Consider the following 23,692-nt stretch of genomic DNA (forward strand, 5'->3'; position numbering starts at 1 on the left):
AATACCTCTCTCTGCCTCTCCTCTCTCTCTGTAACTGTCTTTCAAATAAATAAAATAAATCTTTAAAAAAAGATACTAGGCTTTGTTTTATTTAGTTTGATTTTTTATTGGCCATATGATATATCACACTAGGGATAAGTATGTATAGGGGAATTATTTGATTTTAAAGTTCCTTGAGGGCTAGATACTGTGGAGTAGCAGAATAAGCTATCTATTGCTTGGTATGCCCATATTCCATATTGAAGTGCTTGGTTCTAGTCTCAGCCACTCTGTGCTTCTAATCCAGTTTCCTACTAATGTCTCTGGGAAGCAACAAAAGATGATCCAAGTACTTGATTTCCTGACATCTGTACGGAGCACCTGAAAGCATTTATGGGATCCTGGCTGGAGTTGCTCTAGCCCTGGCTGTGGCAGGGGTTTGGGGAGTGATCCAGCAAGTGAAAGATCTCTCTCTCTACCTCTTGCTGTCTCTTCCTTTCTCTGTCACTCTGCCTTTCAAATCAAATAAGTAAATCTTTAAAAAATACAGTAAATAAAGCTACTTGAAACAATTTCTCAAGTTTTGATTAAGTCTCCAGCTCAACATACAGTTTGGATCATGCAATTAATATTGCTTTTAAATTTCAGAGACACCTCTTTTTTTGTTTGCCCTTTAATTTTGTTATACATTTACATAAAACACAGTTATAAAATCAAATATATGAAATTAAATGCAGTCTGAGAAATATAGCTTCTATGACTGTCTTCTGCCTCATTGTACCTCCCTCCCTCTTAGAGGTTACTATTGGGCTGATTTTACAGTTTGTCCTTGCATGTTTAAATTTAAGGAAATACAATCATAATTTTTCGAGATAAATAGAATACTACATGCACTTTTTCTTTCTTTCACTTTCTTGCTATCTTTAATTTAATATATCTTGAAAAAATATCCTGCTAACAATTTATAGAGATATTCTTTTTAAAAAATAGATGCATAGTGCTAATTTATTATGATAAATGTTTAGGTTATTTCCATTGCTATTATAAGCACTACTATAATCAACTGTTGTAGCTATCTGTCTCCAATATTATTACTCCTGTATTCTGGATTCATATTTCCAGAAGTGGGATATCTCTGACAAATGATAAATGTGTTTGGGAGTTTGCTAGATGTGAGCAAACTTCCATCAGTATTACAAGAGTGGCTTTTCCCCAACAGCCTCACCAATAGGTTATGTTGTCGGTTTGGGGGGTTATTTTTCTAATTGATGAGTTAGAAATGGTATCTCACTGGACTTTTGATTTGCATCTCTTTTACTCTGATTTAGGCAGAACACCTTCTCATATGTTTAAGAATTATTTATATGTCTCTTCTGTTTACAATATATTCCAACTCTAGTCCATTTTCCTATAAAGCTTCAATTTCTTCTTTTCTCAAAAGCTATATTACATTAAAAAATATTACCCTTCTGTCTCTGAAGTAAATTTCAAATCTTTTTCCATCATTTTTCTTTATACATTGCTTAGGTTTTATTTCCTATGCCATAGAACAGGTTCTGTTTGATTATGTGATTTTTTTGAAATATATATCAATCTTTTCCTGCTTGTCTTTGAACTTTGAGTAATGACTGGAATACTTTTACCTCACTACCAGACTACAAAAAGAATCATAATATTTCCTATTAATATTTATGAGTTTATTATTTACCTTTATATCTCCCAGTAAGTATTGATTTTATTAAATGGATGGGATTGGAATTAGATCTAACCTGATTTTCCTTGGTGATCTAATTATCTTAATATCAAGTAATAAAAATTCAGTATTTTCCTAATTTGAGATACTGCTTTATTATAAATTAACTTCCCAAATGTAGTGCTAGAGATTTTTGTGAATTTTATAGCATGTCATACTAACTTATCTATTTATATGCATGAGACAACATATACTGCTTTAATTATAGAGGCTGTAAAATCTATTATTTTAGTCTGCTAAAGTTGATTCTTCCTCATTGCTCTTGCTTTTCAGGGTTTTCCTGGATGTCCTTGCTTTTTATACACTTCCAAGTAAATTTTACAATCAAATTGTCTGGGTCCATAACAGAACAGGATTTTTTTTTTTATAGAGAATGCATTGTATTGATCAATTAGCTTACAGTGAACTGACATTTCTGTTGTTGAGACTTTTGAATCCAAAACCATACATATGATTTTCTGTCATTTCAAATATGCTTTTGTGTTTTATATTTCCTCATGTAGGTTTTGGACTTTACTTGTTAAGTATTCTATTTTATCATTATGGGGAGAAAATATTCAGGAACATAGTGGTATTTTCACTGTTCATGTGCCCCATCTCCATTTACCCGCCATATTAGTACATTACTTTTTATGCCATTGACTAAGGGAGCATATTATCAAACCACTGAAAATTTTTGTAGAAAGTAGATTGTTCACCAACACAAAGGCAAATGTAAAGTTCTTAAAGTTCAATAATTTCTCTTGTTCTTCTTAAGTGTCAAATTGTAAATACAATTTGTACAAAATAAACTGTATGTGCTTTATTTCCATTCATCCTGTTTTTCATTTTCTCGAATTAGCAGTCATTATATTTTAGAAACCCTGAGTGTTCTAAATGTTTTTTATAAAGTTAAGACATTGAGGTTTTAATAACCTAAAGATAAGACAAATTTATATCTTTGATCAAATTGACCGTGACTTTACTCTTAATTCATGAGACAAATGAAATTTTCAGTTGGAGAACTTGATAATATCCTCTTGGAGGCTTTTTCACTCCAGACTAAATTCTCATGCCTCTTCTGATTTTAGTGGCTGAAAATCATTTGCAGAGGGGCTTCCTGGAAGCAGTCCAGTGCAAACAGCCTAGAGAGCTGTAGTTCTTCATTTAAAATAGGCTATTTAGGCTTAATTATCCTTTGGCTGATTCTCCAGGCTCCAAACTCATTCATTCATCAGTACCCACGGATATAGTACAACAATATAAAGCATTTTCTGTGTCTTCAAGATTTATTTCCAAAGCAATTTTTTTTAACTTGAAAAGATAATACTACACTGTGGTAGATTGCATTACTGTCCTTAATTTTTTAACATCCCAATATTGATGTTATCGTAATGCTTCATTTGGATGGAATGAACTTTCTCATCCCTCGACTTTACTGTTGGCCACGTGACTTACTTGTCAGTGGCATGTGATGAGAAATAGACAAGATGCCATTTCTGAACCTAAGATGTCAAAAGCTTCATCGTGCTCTTTGTGCCATACTGCAGCTCCACCTTTACCCTGGCCTGGTTAACACATACTGAGAGGCACAGGAGCATTAACCTGACTGCCCCAAGGATCTACAATGACCAGGTGAGCTGCCTCACCTGCCACAGCCTGAGGCACAGACACATAGACAAGCCCAAAGTATATCAAGGGAACTCCATTTGAGCCATGGATTTGCAAAGTTAGTTAAGGATTGTTTGTTTAAGTCACTGAATTTTGGAGTTACTTGTTACATAGCAATAAATGATTGACTCAGAAACAGTTCAACCCTGGTTTAGAGTCTTAGATGTTGCTTTCTGTTTTATCCTTCAAATGTCTTTCAGTGTTTATTGTATCCCTGCAATGTTTCTGCTGTGCCCCTTCTTCACCATTTTCTCTATCGCTACTCTAACTCATATCATATCACCACATATCTGCATATCACATATCAAACTAGACTTTAACTTTCTTTCTTTTTTTAAAAAAAGATTTATTTATTTATTTGAAAGTCAGAGTTACACAGAGAGAGAGAGAGGACAGGCAGAGAAAGAGAGAGAGAGAGAGAGAGAGAGGTCTTCCATCTGTTGGTTCACTCCCTAATTGGCTGCAACAGCCGGAGCTGCGCCGATCCAAACCCAGGAGCCAGGAGCTTCCTCCGGGTCTCCCACATGGGTGCAGGGGTCCAAGGACTTGGGCCATTGTCCACTGCTTTTCCAGGCCATAACAGAGAGCTGGATTGGAAGTGGAGCAGCCAGGTCTCAAACCGGCACCCATATGGGATGCCAGCGCTCTAGACCAGGGCATTGACCCACTGCGCCACAGTGCCGGCCCCAACTTTCTTTCTCTATAGTCAATCTTTTTCATTGACAGGAGAGTGGTTTTTTTTTTTTTTTTTTTTTTTTTTTTTCTGATTTCACTTTGTTTTGTCCTCTGAACTAAAGGTTCTGTCCTTTGCATGAAAATCTTAGATTAAATCCTGCAAATCACAACCACTGTTTTCTAATATTTTTCCTAATGGATCATAGCCTCAGGATTTCCCACTAAGTTCAGAAAGAGCCTCAGTATAAGTGTTCCAAACAGCCACTCTGCATCAACACAAATTATCTCTTTCCCAAACCTGCAGCAGATGATTTGTCATCAACTAAACTTATCCTTTCCATCAAGTTCAGATAATCACCCCATATTGTCTATCCAGCCTTACCTTTTCTTTTTCTGTATTTGTTTGAAACCCACATATTACACATACTGAACTAACTTCTGGTTCCCCAAACAGGGTGTCATTCTCCGTAGTAGTGATCATAAAATTTCCTCTTCCATTTAACACTTGACCTCAGGGTCAACCTAAATTATTTCACTTTTTGCGAGGCTCTCTTTAACAATTTTCTGTATTATTATCCCAAGTTTCCATTCTTATCCTGACTTTGCACTCCTCTGGATTTCAGTAAGACTTTAATCTTGCTAAACTGTCAACATTAAATTTACTTGTACCTTAGTATCCCGTGCTGAAGAATCTCCTCAAAAATATAGGATCCTTTTCCTACTAACTAGACCTCACATTTACCTGGTACTTAAGAAACATAATCAAGATTGGATAGTTAAAATGACTCTGATGAAAGCATCCAAGAGATGCTTAAAGTCTTGCTAAACATGATCATTAAAAGGATTTTAGTTAATTTTTTAACAAAAATCCTTTTATATTCAAATTATTTAGAAAAAAAAAAGGCTTGAGGAAGCTCCAGGGATATCCCCCAAGGAGTTGTATAATTTGTAAACTTAAATGAATTTTCAAGGTAGATTTTACATATGCTAATTTAAGGAACACCTGATTTAATGAGAAATTATTGCACATACAATTATAAAATTGATCCTAAACATGCAAACGCAGAGAGATCCAAGATGGCTGCATAGAGTATAGCCATGCTAACTTCAGGTGCTCTGGGATACAAAAAGAACAAAGGAGGGATCACGTTTCTAGGGATCTGACTAATGGAAATTCTCAGTGAAGGAGTGAAAAAACCATGAAGACTCTGTGCGACAAGAGGAGAGAAGACAGAGACACTGAAACTGACACTGACACAGCAGTCAGCCCTGCAGCACAGCCAGCTGCTGGCTGTGAGCCACCACCTTGCCATGTCAAGGTAGGAAGAAGTCACCAGTGCCCTGCCACTCACAGTTTTAGCCGAGAGGGAATTCCACAGTTGAATTTCACTTCAGGGTGAGGAGCTCATTAGGGTCTGAACAACTGCTGGGCTTGGGGATGGGAAGCTACATTGCTTCCCTCCCTACCTCACACCTGCAGAGTGTCATACTGTGCAGTGAAAAGTCATGCAGTGTACCTCTGTGACACCCTTCCAGAATCAGAGCCAGAATCAGGACAGTGTGTGGGGCAAGGGACACATCCCCTACATTCTGCAACTGTAGGAGTTTGGGGGCAATAGCCCTAGAACTACACACACATACTCTATGTGAGCAAAGGGATTCACCTCACCTTCTGGGGGCTAACACCAGAAGCAGCCCATAAAAAAATCCTGCTCCCACCCTGGGAGATATGGGTAATGACCCCACTATATCTGACAACACCAGGACTGTAAAAATTATTCTAAACATCTCAGTGCCACTGAAATCTAACTGGTGGGCTTAGGGGAGAATCTACTTGCATTCCATGTCTCTGAATGCATACCTTCTGGAGCAAAATCTCCTGTATACTGTGGAGTAACTCTGCAGGACAGGAGCAGGGTTCAGTTCACATCCCCTAATCCAAAGACTAAGGCTCTTGGTGTTATAAGCCACAGCATCAGTTGGACCCTCCTAGCAAGACATAAGGAGAGGTCTGTTTGCATCACATCATCCTAGAGCCAAAGCAACTGATTTCACAAGCCCCAGCATCACTCAGGCTTGCCAGTGGGACAAGGGAACAGCTACCTTTGTCTCCCTCAGCACCAAGAACAAGTCCCTGGCCATCATAATCACTAGGGAGACTGATCTGAAACTTCCAATGGACCATAGATAAAATTCACATTGATTAAGACAAAAGAAATAACTCAGAGGACACACTCCTGGGCTCACCCAAGAACCAAAGTGAAAGCAATTGGCTAAGTGACACCTTCATTACAGCTAAACTATAAGCTCTTTTTTTAAAAAGATTTATTTATTTGTTTGAAAGTAAGAGTTACACACATAGAGAGAAGGAGAGGCAGAGAGAGAGAGAGAGGGAGAGGGAGAGAGAGAGAGAGAGAGGTCTTCCAACCACTGGTTCTCTCCCCAATTGGCCACAAAGGCCAGAGCTGCGCCAATCCAAAGCCAGGAGCCAGGAGCATCTTCTGCATGATTACAAGGACGTGGGCCATCTTCTACTGCTTTCCCAGGCCATAGCAGAGAGCTGGATCTGAAGTGGATTAACCGGGACTAGAATTGGCACCCATATAGGATGCCGGCATTGCAGGTGGTGGCTTTACCCGCTACACCAGAGCGCCGGCCCTGCTATAATTATTCAATAGTTTATTTATGCAACAGGATAAAGTGTTTTAGCTTTTGAATTAATATAGTCAGAGAAAACATAGGTATTACCGCAACATTTTTGCGAAAGAAAAGAAATAGATACATTATGTAGTAGGTTAAATACAAAATAAAATAATCCCACTATTGAATGGGTCAATGGATCTATGGAGGTTACTTATACCAGAAGTATCACTAAAGTTTGGAAACAGCAAAGAAGTACCACCTGCTTAGTTAAAACTGCAATTTAGAGCACATCACCTCGCAACATAATATATTCTCTACAACACCAACAAACCTTGACATAGTCATCCTATTCTTTAAATCATAGATCTGGGGACCTGTTTTTCATCTTGAGTGACAGATTTGAAGAAAAAGTTCTTACTCTGGGCTAGAACAGCTATCAATCAAACTTAAGATTCTGAGTAATGATAAGAGTGCATGGGGGCGGCTGGCGCCACGGCTCAATAGGCTAATCCTCCACCTTCAGCGCTGGCACACCGGGTTCTAGTCCCAGTCACGGCGTCAGATTCTGTCCTGGTTGCCCCTCTTCCAGGCCAGCTCTCTGCTGTGGCCCGGGAGTGCAGTGAAGGATGGTCCAAGTGCTTGGGCCCTGCACCCGCATGGGAGACCAGGAGAAGCACCTGGCTCCTGGCTTCAGATCAGCGCGGTGCACCGGCTGCAGCGCACCAGCCACAGTGGCCATTGGAGGGTGAACCAACGGCAAAGGAAGACCTTTCTCTGTCTCTCACTGTTCACTCTGCCTGTCAAAAAAATAAAATAAAATAAAATAAAATAAAATAAAATAAAAAGAGTGCATGGGGGCTTTAAAATTGAGATGATAAAGACAAAGCCAAAAGAATAGATGGTTTAACTCCCATGTATAAGTATAACTATTCTTAGGATGGTGATAAAAGAGAAGTTGGGGAGGGAGTTGGCTCAGTGGTTAGGACACCCCTGGGATACCCACATGCCATATCAGAGGGCCTGAACTCTGCTTACAATTTCAGCTTATGCATGGTGGATGGCTCAAATGGTTGGGTCTTTGCCACCCAATGTAGGAGAACAGGATTGAGTTCCAGGCTCTTGGCTTTGGCCTAGCCCGGCCCTGGCTGTTGCTAGAATTGAGGAGTGAACAAATGAATGGAAGACTGTTTTTCTCTCTGTCTCTCACTCTCTCTACATTTCAAATAAAATGAAAAATAACAGAATTCAAAAACATTTCTTAAAAAGAAAGTCTTAAGCATGGTCATCTATCATCATCAACTTTTGTTTTGACTAATTCATATTTTTCCTTCCTTGTTTAAAAATGAAATGTAGGGGCCAGCACTGTGGTGCAGTAGGTTAATGCCCTGGCCAGAAGTGTTGGCATCCATATGGGCACTGGTTCGAGACCTGGCTGCTCCACTTCTAATCCAGCTCTCTGCTGTGGCCTGGGAAAGCAGCAGAAGATGGCCCAAGGCCTTGGGCCCCTGCACCCACATGGGAGACCCAGAAGAAGCTCCTAGCTCCTGGCTTCAGATCAGCTCAGCTCTGGCTATTGCTGCCAACTGGGGAGTGAACCAGCAGATGGAAGACCTCTCTGTCTCTGCCTCTCTCTGTGTAACTCTGACCTTCAAATAAATAAATAAATCTTTAAAAATAAATAAATAAATAAATAAAAATTAAATGTAAATTCCTACCAACAGGTCTTTGGCCCCTAGAAAAGTATTTTCCAAAGTAAAATGAACAAAACACCCCTCAATGCTAGGGAAAAAAATTGGCAAACTTCTTTTATGTATTTGTAAATTTTATCTTATCCTCTTTAACTCAAATATTTTATTTTCATATTCTTCATTTTTTAAAATTTTATTTAATGAACATAAATTTCCAAAGTACAGCTTATGGATTACAATAGTTCCCCCCACCCCGTAACTTCCCTCCCACCCACAACACTCCCCTCTCCCACTCCCTCTCCCCTTCCATTCACATCAAGATTAATTTTCAATTATCTTTATATACAGAAGATCAATTTAGCATATATTAAGTAAAGATTTCAACAGTTTGCACCCACAGAGAAACACAAAGTGTAAAATACTATTTGAGCACTATAGCATTAATTAAACACCTAAGAATAATTGTGTATTAATTACAGAGTTCAACCAATAGTTTTAAGAACATAAAAAAATACTAAAAGGGTAAAGTATTAAGTTTTTTTTCTTTTTTTTGTTTGTTATATAGTTTTTTTTATTTAATAAATGTGAATTTACGAAGTGCAACTTTTGTATTGTTGTGGCTCCCCCCCCCCCCCGCCACAAACTCCCTCCCTCCCTCCCACGGCCCTCCCCTCTCCCACTCCCTCTCCCATCCCGTCCTTCATCGAGTTTCATTTTCAATTACCTTCATATATTGAAGATCAACTTAGTATATACTAAGCAAGGATTTCAACAGGCTGCACTCACACAACTGCACAAGGTATAGGGTATTGTTCGACTAGTAGTGTTGTTTTTAAGTTTCATAGTAAAACACATTAAGGACAGAGATCCTACGTGGGGAGCATGAACCCAGTGAGTCCCGTTGTTGATTTAACAATTGGCACCTTATTTATGATGTCAGCAATCACCCGAGACTCTTGCTATGAGCTGTCTAGGCTATGGAAGCCCCTTGAGTTCACCGACTCTGAACTTGTTTAGTCAAGGCCATGTCACAGTGGAGGTTCCTTCCTCCCTTCAGAGAAAGGTGCCTCTCTCCTTGATGGCCTGCTCCTTCTGCTGGGGTCTTGTTCACCAGGATCTTTCATTTACATTGTCTTTTGCCACCGTGTCATGGCTTTCCATGCCTGTGAGACTCTCATGGACCTTTTAACCAGATCCGAATGTCCCAAGGGTTGATTCTGAGGCAGGAGTGCTGTTTTGGGCGTTTGCCATTCTATGAGTCTGTGTGTCCTGCTTCCCCCGCAGGATCATTCTCTCCCTTTTAATTCTATCCTTCATTATTTGCTTACACTGGTCTTATTTGTGAAATCTCTTCAACACATACCCTATCTTTTTGATCGGTTGTGTATTTATACTTATCACTTTACCAAGTGCGCTGGCATTGGTACCTGCCTCCTTGGTAAGATTGAGTTGAAATCCCCTGGCACATTTCTAGTGCCACCATTGGAGGTAAGTCTGAGTGAGCATATTTTCATATTCTTCTAAAATGTATGTTTTATCACAATAATATGCTTACTTTTTCTAAACTTATAAAACTATATCGGTGAGTGCTATCATAAAATATTTTATATAGCATATATAATCTCAAAATTTTGGAAGGATGATTACAATATAAGACACTCTAATTCAAACAAAATGCAATAGATCTTTTATTTATATATGTTCTTATTTATAAACAAAAATCCATTACATTTTACTGTATTACATGCACAATTATCACTGAAGTCCTAGCTTGATGATAAGTCAGTGTTTCATTCCTTAGTATTAACTAAACAAATATTCATAAAGAATGGATAAGTGGATTAAAATGTGAAAAATTAGCAGATTTGATATTTTGCCAAGTATAAGCAAAAACATGAAAGTGGCACAGCTCATACTCTTCCTCTTCCTGACATTTTGTCATTACCTTCCTCATAGCAAAATGTAGACAATGGCCATCAAAGATATGACTAGAAAAGAGCTGGGTTTTCAAAAATTATTTATAACACTACTTAATATGTACCACAAGGCTATATTACTAATGAGGAATTATTTCCTGAATTCATATTTTACCCTGAAATAGTATCTTTTATCATCCTTACTATATGATTTTCTAATTTATGAATTATATGATTCAAAATATATGTAATTATGTATAAATCAATTGTTATAATACATAAGTAGTATGCATCAATATTTATTTATTGTTGGGAATGCATGCTTTAAAATTCTTAATAGATAAAGATACATAATAAAAATGTGGATACTATAACTCTAGAAAAGACAAAAAAACTATCTTAAAGCTCCTTTAAAGATCTGTTATATCAATTATTTGTCTTCATAAATCAAGTAAATGTATAACCAGTAGAACGTTCTAGTTAACCAGAGAGATAATTTTTTAACTTTTATTTCATAAATATAAATTTGCAAAGTACAACTTTTGGATTATACCAGATTTTTCCCCTCATAACCTACCTCCCACCTGCAACCCTCCCATCTCCCACTCTCTCTCCCATCCCATTCTTCATCAAGATTCATTTTCAATTATCTTTATATACAGAAGATCAATTTAGTATATACTAAGTAAAGATTTCAACAGTTTGCACCCACACAGAAACACAAAGTATAAAGTACTGTTTGAGTACTAGTTATACTGTTAATTCACATAATACAACACATTAAGGACAGAGATCCCACATGAAGAGTAAGTGCACAGTGACTCCTGTTGTTGATTAAACAATTGACACTCTTATTTATGTCATCAGTAATCACCCGAGGCTCTTGTCATGAGCTGCCAAGGCTAAGGAGAAATAATTTTTAAACCAAGCAGTGTAATCACTTATTCTACCATCTGATTCACACTGAATTTTTTGAAAGATTCTATTTTCTGACTTGTTCCTAATAATGAAGTGAATTAAACAAGCCTACCTAGAAAGACTTTGATGGTTGCTAAATAAAACCAGAAATTTTAATTTCCCTAGTGAGTGTATGGTTCAGAAAGGTTAAGTGTCTTGTGAGAATTCCCTTAGTGACTTAGTAGAAGTCAAATTAGAACACAAGGAAATTAGATTATTAGAGCGGCAAGATGGCAGAATAGGAAGGGAGCACACTGATAGTCCGGAAAGAGACAGTTTAATAAAAGTGGAGATACTGCAGGGTCAAGGAAGAGTAGGGGAAGAAACAGCAGAGGAAACTCTTCCAGAACTAGTGATTCACAGTGGACCTGCGTGGAGAGCGTGGAAGCCCAAGTTCGGGACACCAGCGGCAGACTCAACACACCAGCGCTGGAACGCAAGGTGAGCCGAACCTCAATAGCCAGAGACACCAGCGGGCAAGCAGAAAGAGGAGACTAGAGGGAACGAGGATTGAAACCCCGTGGGGAAAAGTTCACCAGGCTAACTATAAGAGAGAGAGGAAAAAAAAAGTGACCATTATGGACACGAGTTTCTCTCTCTCCGCTCACCCCTCAAAGGCTAGCAAGACAAAGAGCAGGCGCCATTTTGGACATACATCATAAGCAGGGCGACCTCAGGTCTGCACCGGCCCTGAGCCTAGCAGAAAAACCTGACTCCCGGGGTTGGGGGGGGGGGGTGAAATAACAGGAGATTAGCGTCTAACTTGGCAACCCAGTGGGACACTGCAGGAAAATTGGAGCCCACACCGAGGGCAGCAGAGATTCCCTCTGTGGTCCTTGGGAAAGAACTTCCAATCTCTGGCTCCTGTGGGTATATCATTCGCCTGCTAACTACCTCCAATTACGTTCAGCTGTGTGGAATTACTTCCCTTTTGAATCCAAAAAAAAAAAAAAAAAAGAAAGAAAGAGAGAAAGAGATTTACCACACCTAACCTGGGAGTGTCACCTTTGATACACACGCAACGCTGAGGAACCAGAGCTCTCAGGCCACACCCATCTGAAGCCTCTAAGGCTCCATCAAAAGCAGACAGTCCACTTAATATAGAGCCATAGCGTAACAAGAAAAAACACCACAGTGAAGAAACCAAATATCTCCAACATGCCAAACAACAAACACAAAAAGTGAGGTAACAAGAACAAGGAAGACACTATGACGCCCCCAAATGAAAAAGACACCCCAATTGAAGATTATGAAGAGGATGAGATAGAAGAAATGCAAGAAGCAGATCTCAAAAAATTGATAAGAACATTAAGAAGTTCTCAAAAACAAATTCTTGAACTACAGAAATCCTTAAAGGACAAGATAGAAAATCTCTCTCGTGAAAATGAAATATTAAGGAGGAATCAAAATGAAATGAAACAACTAGTAGAACAAGAAACTGTGATAGTGACGAGAAATAATAATGAAATGAAGAATTTAATAGATCAAATGACAAACACATTAGAGAGCCTTAAAAACAGAATGGGCGAAGCAGAAGAGAGAATAGCAGACTTAGAAGACAGAGAACAGGAAAGGAAACAGGCAAACCAAAGAAAAGAAGAAGAAATTAGAAATCTAAAAAATATTGTCAGGAATCTACAGGATACTATTAAAAAATCTAACATTCGGGTTCTAGGAGTTCCTGAAGGCATGGAGAGGGAGAAAGGATTAGAAGGCATTTTCAGTGAGATACTAGCAGAAAATTTCCCAGGGTTGGAGAAGGACAGAGGCATCTTAGTACAGGAAGCTTATAGAACCCCTAATAAACATGACCAAAAGAGATCCTCACCACGACATGTTGTAATCAAACTCACCACAGTGAAACATAAAGAAAAGATCCTAAAAAGTGCAAGAGAGAAACGCCAGATTACTCTTAGAGGATCTCCAATTAGACTCACAGCAGACTTCTCATCAGAAACCCTACAAGCTAGAAGGGAATGGCGAGACATAGCCCAGGTACTAAGAGAGAAAAACTGCCAGCCCAGAATATTATATCCTACAAAGCTCTCATTTGTGAATGAAGGTGAAATTAAGACTTGTCATAGCAAACAGAAACTGAAAGAATTTGTTGCCACTCATCCTGCCCTGCAAAAGATGCTTAAAGATGTGTTACACACAGAAACACAGAAACATGGTCACCAATATGAAAGAAGGTAAAGGAAGGAAACCTCACAGCAAAAGATCACAGGAAGCTCAATTTCTCTTTGACATAGAATTAAAATCTGATGCTCTGTTAAAGCAATGTGTTAAATTAATCTATTATATTCTGTTGATGTCTGTTAAATTCTAATTGTTCAAAAACAGCTGAATTTTTATTAAGAGCTATGGGTTATTTAAATATGTGCTTATTTGCAAAGATTTGAATAATCACCTTGTAACAATGATCAAATTTGGTCTATGTTATGTCATGATTTTAAGGAATCTTATTTCAACCAGATATTTTGGATTTTGAGCCTTCTTGGCATTCTTGACAGGCATTCAAAAAAATCAAAGTTCCAAACAATCTGGACTCTAAAATTTCCAGTAAATCCTGGACTTTGGTTTTTCCAGTTTGGGCCCAACTGAAAAAATCGAAGGACCTATGTCTCTCATCTTAAAGAGACACCAACTAATCAGGCTATTTGGATTATATTAGAAGGACTGTCAAGATGTGATGTGGTACCAAATTTTAAGTTTCTATAATGGGAAATGCTATTAATACAAATGTTTGAGAATTAAAAAGTCTAATGATCTTGTGTTACTAGACATGATAGTTATCTTAATGAGAAAGCCCCAGAGGCCTAAAGGGTTAAATACTTGTAAAATCCTACAGGTGCTTTCAAAAATACTGTGAAGTAAGCAAGTGCCTCTTGTTGGTTGATGAGTTTATAATTTTAAACATGGCAACTTAAACTCTTTTGTCATCCACAGTTATATATGATGTGCTGCTCATAAAACTAAAGCGTTGTTGGTTCTGTGTTTAGCTGTCCTCCTATAGGTTCCTATGGACTTTTTCCAGCCACTTCTATTGTATTCAGTACTTTGGGATGGCTCTGTAAACAGATGAAGCCAATAATGTATTAACAGTACCAACTGAGAGAAAGTATGGTTAACTGAGGTTACTAAAAACAAAAAGCAATTCAAATCAATTGGCAATCTACAAAAAGAGTTAAAGATTTTAAAAGCTATTATTAAAATTGCTATATTGGCCTATTATGTTATATATGTGTATATATTGTATGTCCACATGGGAAAATTTTATTAAGAGTTTTATTTTAATTGGCTTATAGATAAGATTGTCCATAAATATAAGCTGCTAAAATTAATTAAAGATACATTTTAATTCGTGTGACCTGAATCTCTGCATCATATGTTTTATACTTGTTGGTAGAAAGAAACTAAAAATATTTTATATGGTTGTGCTTAAGTTTACTGGTTAAACAAACTACACCATGTTAGATATTTAAGAGGTGTTTCCAAATACATGATTCTTAAAATTTATAGAAGGCATTGGACCTTCTGGTAAATGTTTTCTTAAGTTGTTATCTAATGGTTGAAACGGTTAGCTAAGTATTCATGTAATATTGCTATTGTCAGCAAGCGATCTAGGACTTGGCCCCTCATTTCTCTATTCTAAGCCCAACTTGTTCTTTCATTTCTCTATTCTCCTCAAGGTAGGAAACTAATTCTATTATAAAGGAATCTGTAGGACGCACAATTTAATCTTTAGACCTTATAAAAGAGATGGCTAACATTTTTCTGTAATAGCATAGCCAAAATAAGAGCTTAAATAATAATCTCATAGCTAGATTTACTTCACCATCAGCGAAGTATACAGTAAGTAGAAAAAACCTCCCTTTCAGACCAAAGGGAAAGAAAGTTTTAAAGTGAGAATATAATTTTCCTCATGGGCATTGTCTACCTTAGAAAAACTACTACAGAACATACCTGTAACTATAGACTTGTAGTTCAGGCCACCAAAGATTAGAGATGGGAAACGGGCACTCCCTTGACTTGCATCCTCTGGTCTGCTTTAACACAAACCAGGAGGAAAAGAAAGCTCGGCATCAGAAGCAATGGGTGGCAGGCCTATTAATGGCTGATCTGTACAGTGATCTGCCCTCAAGGAGACCCAACAGGCCAGTCCACTGCAGTGGCTTTCAATGTGGTAAGCCCGGGCTTCAGCAGAAGTCAGCTTGTGAAGAGCCCTGGCAGCTCTGCCAAGAGTTGGATCACTGGAAATGGACCTGCCCTGGAGTCGAAGGATGCCCAGGTCAGAGCCACAGATCTTATTGGCTCCAAGCTGAAAAGCCCTTCACTCAGCCCAACTTCCAAAGTGACCACTGCAGCTGAGGGGATGGTCAAGTAGGGTCAGCAACATTGCAGGCAGAACTGTAAATTTCTTGTTAGAGATGCCCTCTGCCTTTACCTGGCCAGCTCTCCTCCCAGGCCAGCCAAGTAATGAAAGTCAACAGAGTGCCTTCCCCTAGGAGGTTCACACCTCCCTTAGGATGTACCCCATGTGAAGAGCTAGATAGGTCTGGGCCTCTTAACTTATAAGGCCTAAAGCCCACCAGATTATTATCAAGCCCCTTCTATCAGGTTCTATTTGCCTCTCAATCAGAAAACTTAATTGTAGCTTAGACAGCACCTTTCTTAGATCCTCTAATAATGACTCTGTCCTTTGTTCTAGACCCTGTCTAGCACACTTGGGCCTCATTACTTTGTAATCATAACCTCTACTCTACCTCCAATGGCTCTACTCCCAACCTGTGTGTACTGATGGTCCTCTTCCACACTTAATGCTGTATAATTGTTCAAACCTGGTAAATGCCACTCTTAGGATCATTGGTTACTATCCTCACTCTGTCTTTTATGACCTTGTCTAAATATGATCAGAGTCAGCAAACTTGGAAGGCTTCCATAGCCTTGGCAACTCATGACAAGAGCCTAGGGTGGTTACTGGCACCATAAACTAGAGTGTCAATTTGTTGGGTCAACAACAGGAGTCACTGTGTACTGGCTCCTCATGTGGGGTCTCTGTCCTTAATGTGCTGTACATTTTGATTTAATGCTATAACTAGTACTCAAACAGTATATTTCACATTGTGTTTCTATGTGGGTGCAAACTGTTGAAATCTTTATACTAAATTGATCTTCTGTATATAAAGAGAATTTTAAATGAATCTTGATGCAAATGGAAGGGGAGAGGGAGCAGGAGAGGGGAGGGTTGCGGGTGGGAGGGAAGTTATGGGAGGGGGAAGCCATTGTAATCCATAAGCTGTACACTGGAAATTTATATTCTTTAAATAAAAGTTAAAAAGAACACAAGGAAATTAATGCATGTTTTTCTTATGTGATGTTTAGAGTTTTTATGCATATTTATTCAATTCATCTCATTTGATTCTCAAATTAACTCTATGAGGTGGGTAATGATTATTATGCTACTGTTGGAAGGAAACTGAATTGCTTGAGATCACATAGTTGATTAAGAGTGGAACTGTGTTTTCTTGAACCTAGATCTTCAAACTTGATCCCACACAATCCAAGGCTCTTCTAACTTGGACTTGAATGGTGCCTACAGATTTTGCCACTCAGTTATTCTTTGAAGTTGTATAAGTCCCATAGCAAATCCAACTCACAGACATTAAAACCTAATAGTTCAAAATAACACTGACAAATATTAATTATAATTCTTGACCAAGAAGCACTGACAATCAAGTGTTCATTAAAAGGAAAAATTTAATTTAAGATAATCTTTAAACATTGCTTTATAGATTAGAATAAAGTAAAAGAATGGAATTGAATTGAATTGACTTGGATTATCAGAGTTCAGTTGATTACTCTTAATACTTTATACTATTAAAAAAAGTGAAATTATAGGCCGGCGCAACAGCTCAATAGGCTAATCCTCCACCTGCAGCGCCGGCACACCGGGTTCGAGTCCCGGTCGGGGCGCCAGATTCTGTCCTGGTTGCCCCTCTTCCAGTCTAGCTCTCTGCTGTGGCCTGGGAGTGCAGTGGAGGATGGCCCAAGTCTTTGGGCCCTGCACTCGCATGGGAGACCAGGAGAAGCACCTGGCTCCTGCCATCGGATCAGCGCGGTGCACTTGCTGCAGCGCGCTGGCCACGGCAGCCATTGGAGGGTGAACCAACGGTAAAAGGAAGACCTTTCTCTCTGTCTCTCTCTCACTGTCCATTCTGCCTATCAAAAAATTTAAAAAAAATTTAAAATTTAAAAAAGTGAAATTATAAAGATACTTGACTGTTTATTTGACATGAAATTAATAAAATACTGAAAGAGATATTAGATAGATTTTGTCCTTTCTTAAAAAAACTGCAAGAGTGTAAGCTTTTACTACCAAATTCTTAACCTCTAAAGATCATGGTACTACGAATGTTATTTTTGAATAAGTGAAAAACAACAGGCAAAGAAAATGAAATGAACTTTAAAATTGAGCTATTCATGTAAGTAATTCTGCCAATAAAATGAATGTATTCTTGTTGCAGAAGGCAGTTTGTAAAGAACTCATTCTATCTGAACAAATTCTAATTGTTTCTTTCTTCAGTAAAAGAATTATTTATTTAACAAACTAGCAAAAGGGAATGATAAAAATCTCAAGAATACTTCTCAAATGTGCACACTTTGGGGACACTATTTGTGTTACCAATTTTTCTCTTGGCCACCCAAAACCCAGTCCCATATGGTCATAAATCATTCTCATTTTGAGTATAAGTTATGTTTTACTCCTACACATAACCACCCTAGTGGGAAACTTTTCATAATGTTCTCAGTGTATGTTTTTATTCTGTGTTATATGTGTGCTTAATATTGAGCATGAAGTACAGTTAGAAAAATGAAAAGATGACATTCGCTTATATCAACAACTTTTTTTGAAGGACTGGCAATTAGTACCAAAGATTACATCAGCTTCATAAAATTCAGATGGTTTAAGAAAAGCACAATATACAATGAGCCACATTACTGAGTCAGGCGCACCTTAGAAAGAGCAGTTAACTCTTTATGATTTAAAATTTTGGTGTTGATTATTAGAACATTTCTGCCTTTCTTATTGTCCTTCTTTATTTAAAAGTCCAAACCTGGTTACTTTACTGCTTATTAGCACATAATAGATAGGAAAAGAAAAGTAAAGAAATTTCATATCAATAAAAGTAACCACTAGTAATTCTTATAAAAATGTTGAGTACAAATAGACATGGAAATATTTTGCTAAACTGAAATTGAATATTTATCTAATTATTCATTTTTATTTATTTCATATTATCTAAAATAATATAAATTGAGTTTCATCAGTTGTTATGTGATGCAATTATAGAGGGGAAAGACTTTATATTAATCACAACACGTGTGTGTACTAACCTCCAAAACCATTAAAGGTGGTGAAAACCATGTAAATTGGCAACATAGCATCGAGGACATCAGGGGAAGATGAGAAGACAAGTTTGGAGGCCAAGCGAGGTCTCAGAGGAAAAGCATCTCTAATGCTGAGTAAGAAACATATTTCAAGGGCAGCATCTCAGGAAGGATGCTTGATGCCAGCCTCAGATCTAGAGTATAGAACTCTCACCTTGATGGGAAGACCCAGTCTGTGGGGCCAGCAGCACCAACTACTGCCTTTTGACTCCTTCAAGACTGTGCAGAATAAAGCAGACATAAGAATGCCAAACACTCTCGTACTAGAGTTCCACAAAGAGTGCGTCCTCCCCTTCCCCATCATCTTTCCTGCTTTATTTTTCTCCACATCATTTAATTCCATTTTCTTTACCATACACCTCACTTAGCTGTTTCCTTTGTCCCTAGTCTCTCATCCCCTATACAATATCAGCTTCAGGAACATAGAGAATTTTGTTTTTATGTCCATTGCTGTATCCCTGCTTCCCCAAAAGAACCCAGCACACATCTGGTGCTGAATAAATGTTTGCTGGGAGAATGAATGAGTCTTTCTGTGGCCTGCTTCTTCATCTGTAAGCCGAGTTATTCTGGTCACCCTGGCATCACAGGTATCACCAGTACCTTTGCTGGAGTTTCAGCCTGTACACATTTAGTTTACAGGACACTCGTTTTCTTTCTATCTCCCCTAAATATCAGTACAGAGATATGGGATAAGGAGATAGAAGAATTTAAACATTCCTCTGGAAGCCATAAGTGTCTGTCTTAATCCGATCTTAGTTGGTGTTAGGATAAAGTAATTAACCACAGAGGAAGCAAATGAACTTTGGTAAGGACTAGGAAGTCAAACTCAACACTGAAGGGTCTTGAAGATGAAATGGCTTCCCACTGCCATCACTTTAATGCCAAACCTGAAGGGCTGAGATGCATACCAGGCATGCTGTGTCACACTGCCCTCTGTACCTTATTCCATTCAGGCTGCTATAGCAAAATACTTTACTAAGAAATTTATTGCTTATATTTCTGCAGTCTGGAAAGATTTCTTATAATTCCGTTCTGAATCTGGGAGATTCAGTGACTGACTCAGAGCTGGAACTCTCTCCTGTGCCCTCATATGGCACAAGAGACAAGGCAACTATCTGCAGCCCATTTTATAACAGTTGTCATCTCGTTCATGATAGAGCCCTCATCATCTTCCAAAAGTCCCACCTCCTGGTACTATCACCTTGAGAGATAGGTTTCAACACAAATTTTGTGAGAATGCAAATATTTAGGTCACAGCACCAAGATAAAGGTGTGCTCTTTACAACTGCCAAGGCCCCAGCCGTCCTTGGAAGACACGGAGGCTGTCTCCTGCCATTGTGCTTACCCATTTGCATGCTGCCACCATCTACAGAGGGTAGTGACATCATGACAACGTGTTGTGTGGAAGCACCATAGCCACTGACCAATGTGAACGCTGGCTCCCATGCCAAACAAGGTGAACCGGAGTCTCCCAGTCTCCTTAATGAAGCAATGGCTACATTTTATTTTTTTCATTGTCCAAAGAATTTTCTTGTGTAAAAATAAACATCAAGTTTATATTTAAAATCTTATCTGTCCATGTCTATCAATTTCTGCTGATGAAACCATTTAGAAGTTTCTTGGAGCTGGAAATTAAATCCTACCTCATGTCTCCTTGCTCCTCCCCTCTCATTCAACACTTCAGTCTCAGCACCTTAACATTCTCACGTGCCTTAGCACAACTTCACCTGTTATGCTTTCCATTTTGCAGAAGGAAGCCAAACTTTATGAAGCCCCAATGACTTGCCCAGTACAACACAGCAGAGAGGTGGGAGAGCTGAGAAAACCCACATTGTTCATAATCACTTCACTACCCTGCTTTCTAATGGTTCCTCCTACAGAAGCTGGCAAAAAGGGTGCACATACATTTGTCCAGCATTTCCAAATTTACAAAAGCAGCTCTCAGACATTATTCCATCCATTGGGACCATATTTGCAGTCATTATGCAGGACCAGAGATGAAGTGCATTTTAAATGATTACAGAGGAAGCATCACTTAACCTTTCACACAACTGGCAGGAAAAGCAGCTGCAGGAGTGAGTACCTTTTCCTCCTTCAGTCTGGACTGACAGAGGTTGGAGACGCCGTCATGCAGCGAGGGGAAAATGTCCCCAACTCCTCTTTATTTGTCCTCTGTTTTTTGGCAGTTTACACTCATCATTGTTCAGTATATTTCCTGGCTTCTAGATAAAATGAACCTTTAAGTTAAAAAATAAGTTGTACTAGGTAATACTTGTTCAACTCAAAAGGATGTGCCCTGGAAAATAAATCTTCCCACAGCAACCCCAGGCACCATGGTCCACAACATCAGGGCAAAGAACCAGTGTGAGTATTATTCCAGAACGATTCTCTGCAAGCACAAGCATGGACATATGTAGCACTGATAAAATCAATTTAATTCGGAAATCCCCTTACACGTTTTCTCTCTACCTTTCATCATATTTGATTAGATCCAAGCTATACATTTGTCCAAAGACTTTTCAGCTGGCGTTTTTCTTAATCCTTATGCCTGCTGTTTTGATTTAGAAAATATTTTCAATGTAGACAATACCTGATTTTTCAAATATTGAGTGATAAAATTGGTAAAGTGGGATTCACTTTCATAATCACAACTCAACGATTTGCCTTTCAGAGGGACTCATGGGAAAATGTTCACATTACCCTAAGTTTTTATTTATTTATTTATTTATTTATTTATTTATTTATTTTTGCCGAGCAGAGTTAGACAGTGAGAGAGAGAGAGACAGCGAGAGAGTTATAGACAGTGAGAGAGAGACAGCGAGAGAGTTATGGACAGTGAGAGAGAGACAGAAAGGTCTACCTCCATTGGTTCACTCCCCTAATGGCCACTATGGCCAGCACTGCGCCTATCCGAAGCCAGGAGTTGGGTACTTCTTCCTGGTCTCCCATGCAGGTGCAGGGACCCAAGTACTTGGACCATCCTCCTCTGCCCTCCCGGGCCACAGCAGAGAGTTGGAGTGGAAGAGGAGCAACTGGGACTAGTACCCGGCGCCCCAACCAGGACTAGAAAGTGGGATGCTGGCGCCGCAGGTGGAGGATTAGCCAAGTGAGTCACAGCGCCAGCCTACCCTAAGTATTAAGTCAAGGCTTAGGGAAGACCGAAGAATAGTGACCATTATTATAATTATAATTTATAATATAACCTATTTATAATTATAAATAGGACAATCCATGCCATGAAGACTGGTACAAAATAGGCTGGAACTCTTGCCCCAGCATTGAAGCCCCTCTGCCAAAGGATAGAGCACTGGTCCTGAGTTATTTGATTGTTCCCTCTTGTGTATGTCTCTCTGCAGAGAGGCATCCGTGATATGATCAACAGATGCTACTGTAGCAAATGCTGTTGGTGACTCTTTCCCACCAGTCTCTCTGGCCAGGTGGTGGCCTGTCCACTGAAGAGATCACCGTGACAGGAACTGATCCAAGCTTCCCTGGGCTGTAATGAGGCTTGTGGAATCTGTTCTGTAGACCCTGAGTGTGTGACAGAAGAGGGCATGTTGTCACAAAAGAGAGCACCCATGTGACTACACTGTCAGAATAAGACACCAAAGAGCATCGAGCATTTCAGTTATAGGGAGCCCGACCTTGGCTTAAAATCACCCATGAGGTGTCTGTTGTGAAACATTTTGCACAGAAGACCACAATATGTTCCTGCTCATTCCCACCATTGCACACTATACTCCAGCTATTTCTACTTGTGAATCCCAGGTAAACCAATCTCTCTTTGCTCTTTGTTCCTGGCATGCACTGGTTTCTGTATCTGGAAAATCTTTTTCACCCCTCTTCCACATCAGGCTAAGACATCATATAGGTCTTCTCTTTGAGACCATTCAGAAAGCTGCTCAGAACCACAGTAACCTCACCCAAGACTGAGGAAGGAAAATTAATTACATTTTATATTCTAATTTACTTATCTTCCATATTCTAATTATCTCCTTGCTGGTTTTTCTCTATCAAGGGTTTTATCTGAGGAATTGTGTCTGGTTTACCATTACCTCCCTCCCTAGATGTAACTCAGTACCCAGAACACAGAAAAAAAAAAAAACTACATCCATACTTAAAGAAAGGTCAAAGAAATAAAAAAAGAAGAAAATTAATGGATCACAGCGTGCACAATTCTTTCTTGGGACACCAACATTTTTTGCTAAAGCAGATAGGAAGATAAGTTGCTAGATGACTTCCATGTAGTTGAAACAGTTTCTCTCTCTCTCTCTCTCTCTCTCTCTCTCTCTCTCTCTCAAAGTCCAGATTCAGAGCACCTCTGTGCTGTCAGAAGGTCAGCACTAACACCAGGAAGCAATCAGTCAGGGGTAAACCACAGTGAGAAGCTGAACTGGGAAATTGCATTTTGGAAAAACAGAACTAGGTTCACAGATAAGAAACAGATTCAAACTAAGTTTTAAAAAGTAACTTTGGACTGCTTGTTAAGAATTTTACCTGGGGCCTGGTGTTGTGGTGTTGGTTAAGCTGCCTCCTGTTATGGCAACATCTAATATCATGGTGCTGATTTGAGTCTGCTTTCTTTTTCTTTTTCTTTCTTTTTTTTTTTTTTTTTTGAGTCTGCTTTCAATCTAGCTTCCTGCTAATGTGTCTGAGAAAAAAGCAAAAAATGTCCACAGTGCTTTGGCCCCTGTCACCATGTAGGAGACCAGAGTGGAGTATATGGCTCAGCCTTAACTGTTGTGGCTATTTGGGGGATGAACAAGTAAATGGCAATCTCTCTCTCTCTCTCTCTCTCTCTCTCTTTGTCTCTCCCCCCCACCTCCCCTCCTCACTGTATGTGTTTCTCTCTCTCTGTTGTCCTGCCTTTCAAATTAATTAATTAATTAGTCATCTTCTCAAAACAAAACTTTTCCAGTAACAGAAATATCCTTAATCCATACTTTGTAACTACACATATCATCTAGATATTTTTACTC

Source organism: Lepus europaeus, chromosome 4, assembly GCF_033115175.1.
Source record: "Lepus europaeus isolate LE1 chromosome 4, mLepTim1.pri, whole genome shotgun sequence".
Lineage (NCBI taxonomy): Eukaryota > Metazoa > Chordata > Mammalia > Lagomorpha > Leporidae > Lepus > Lepus europaeus.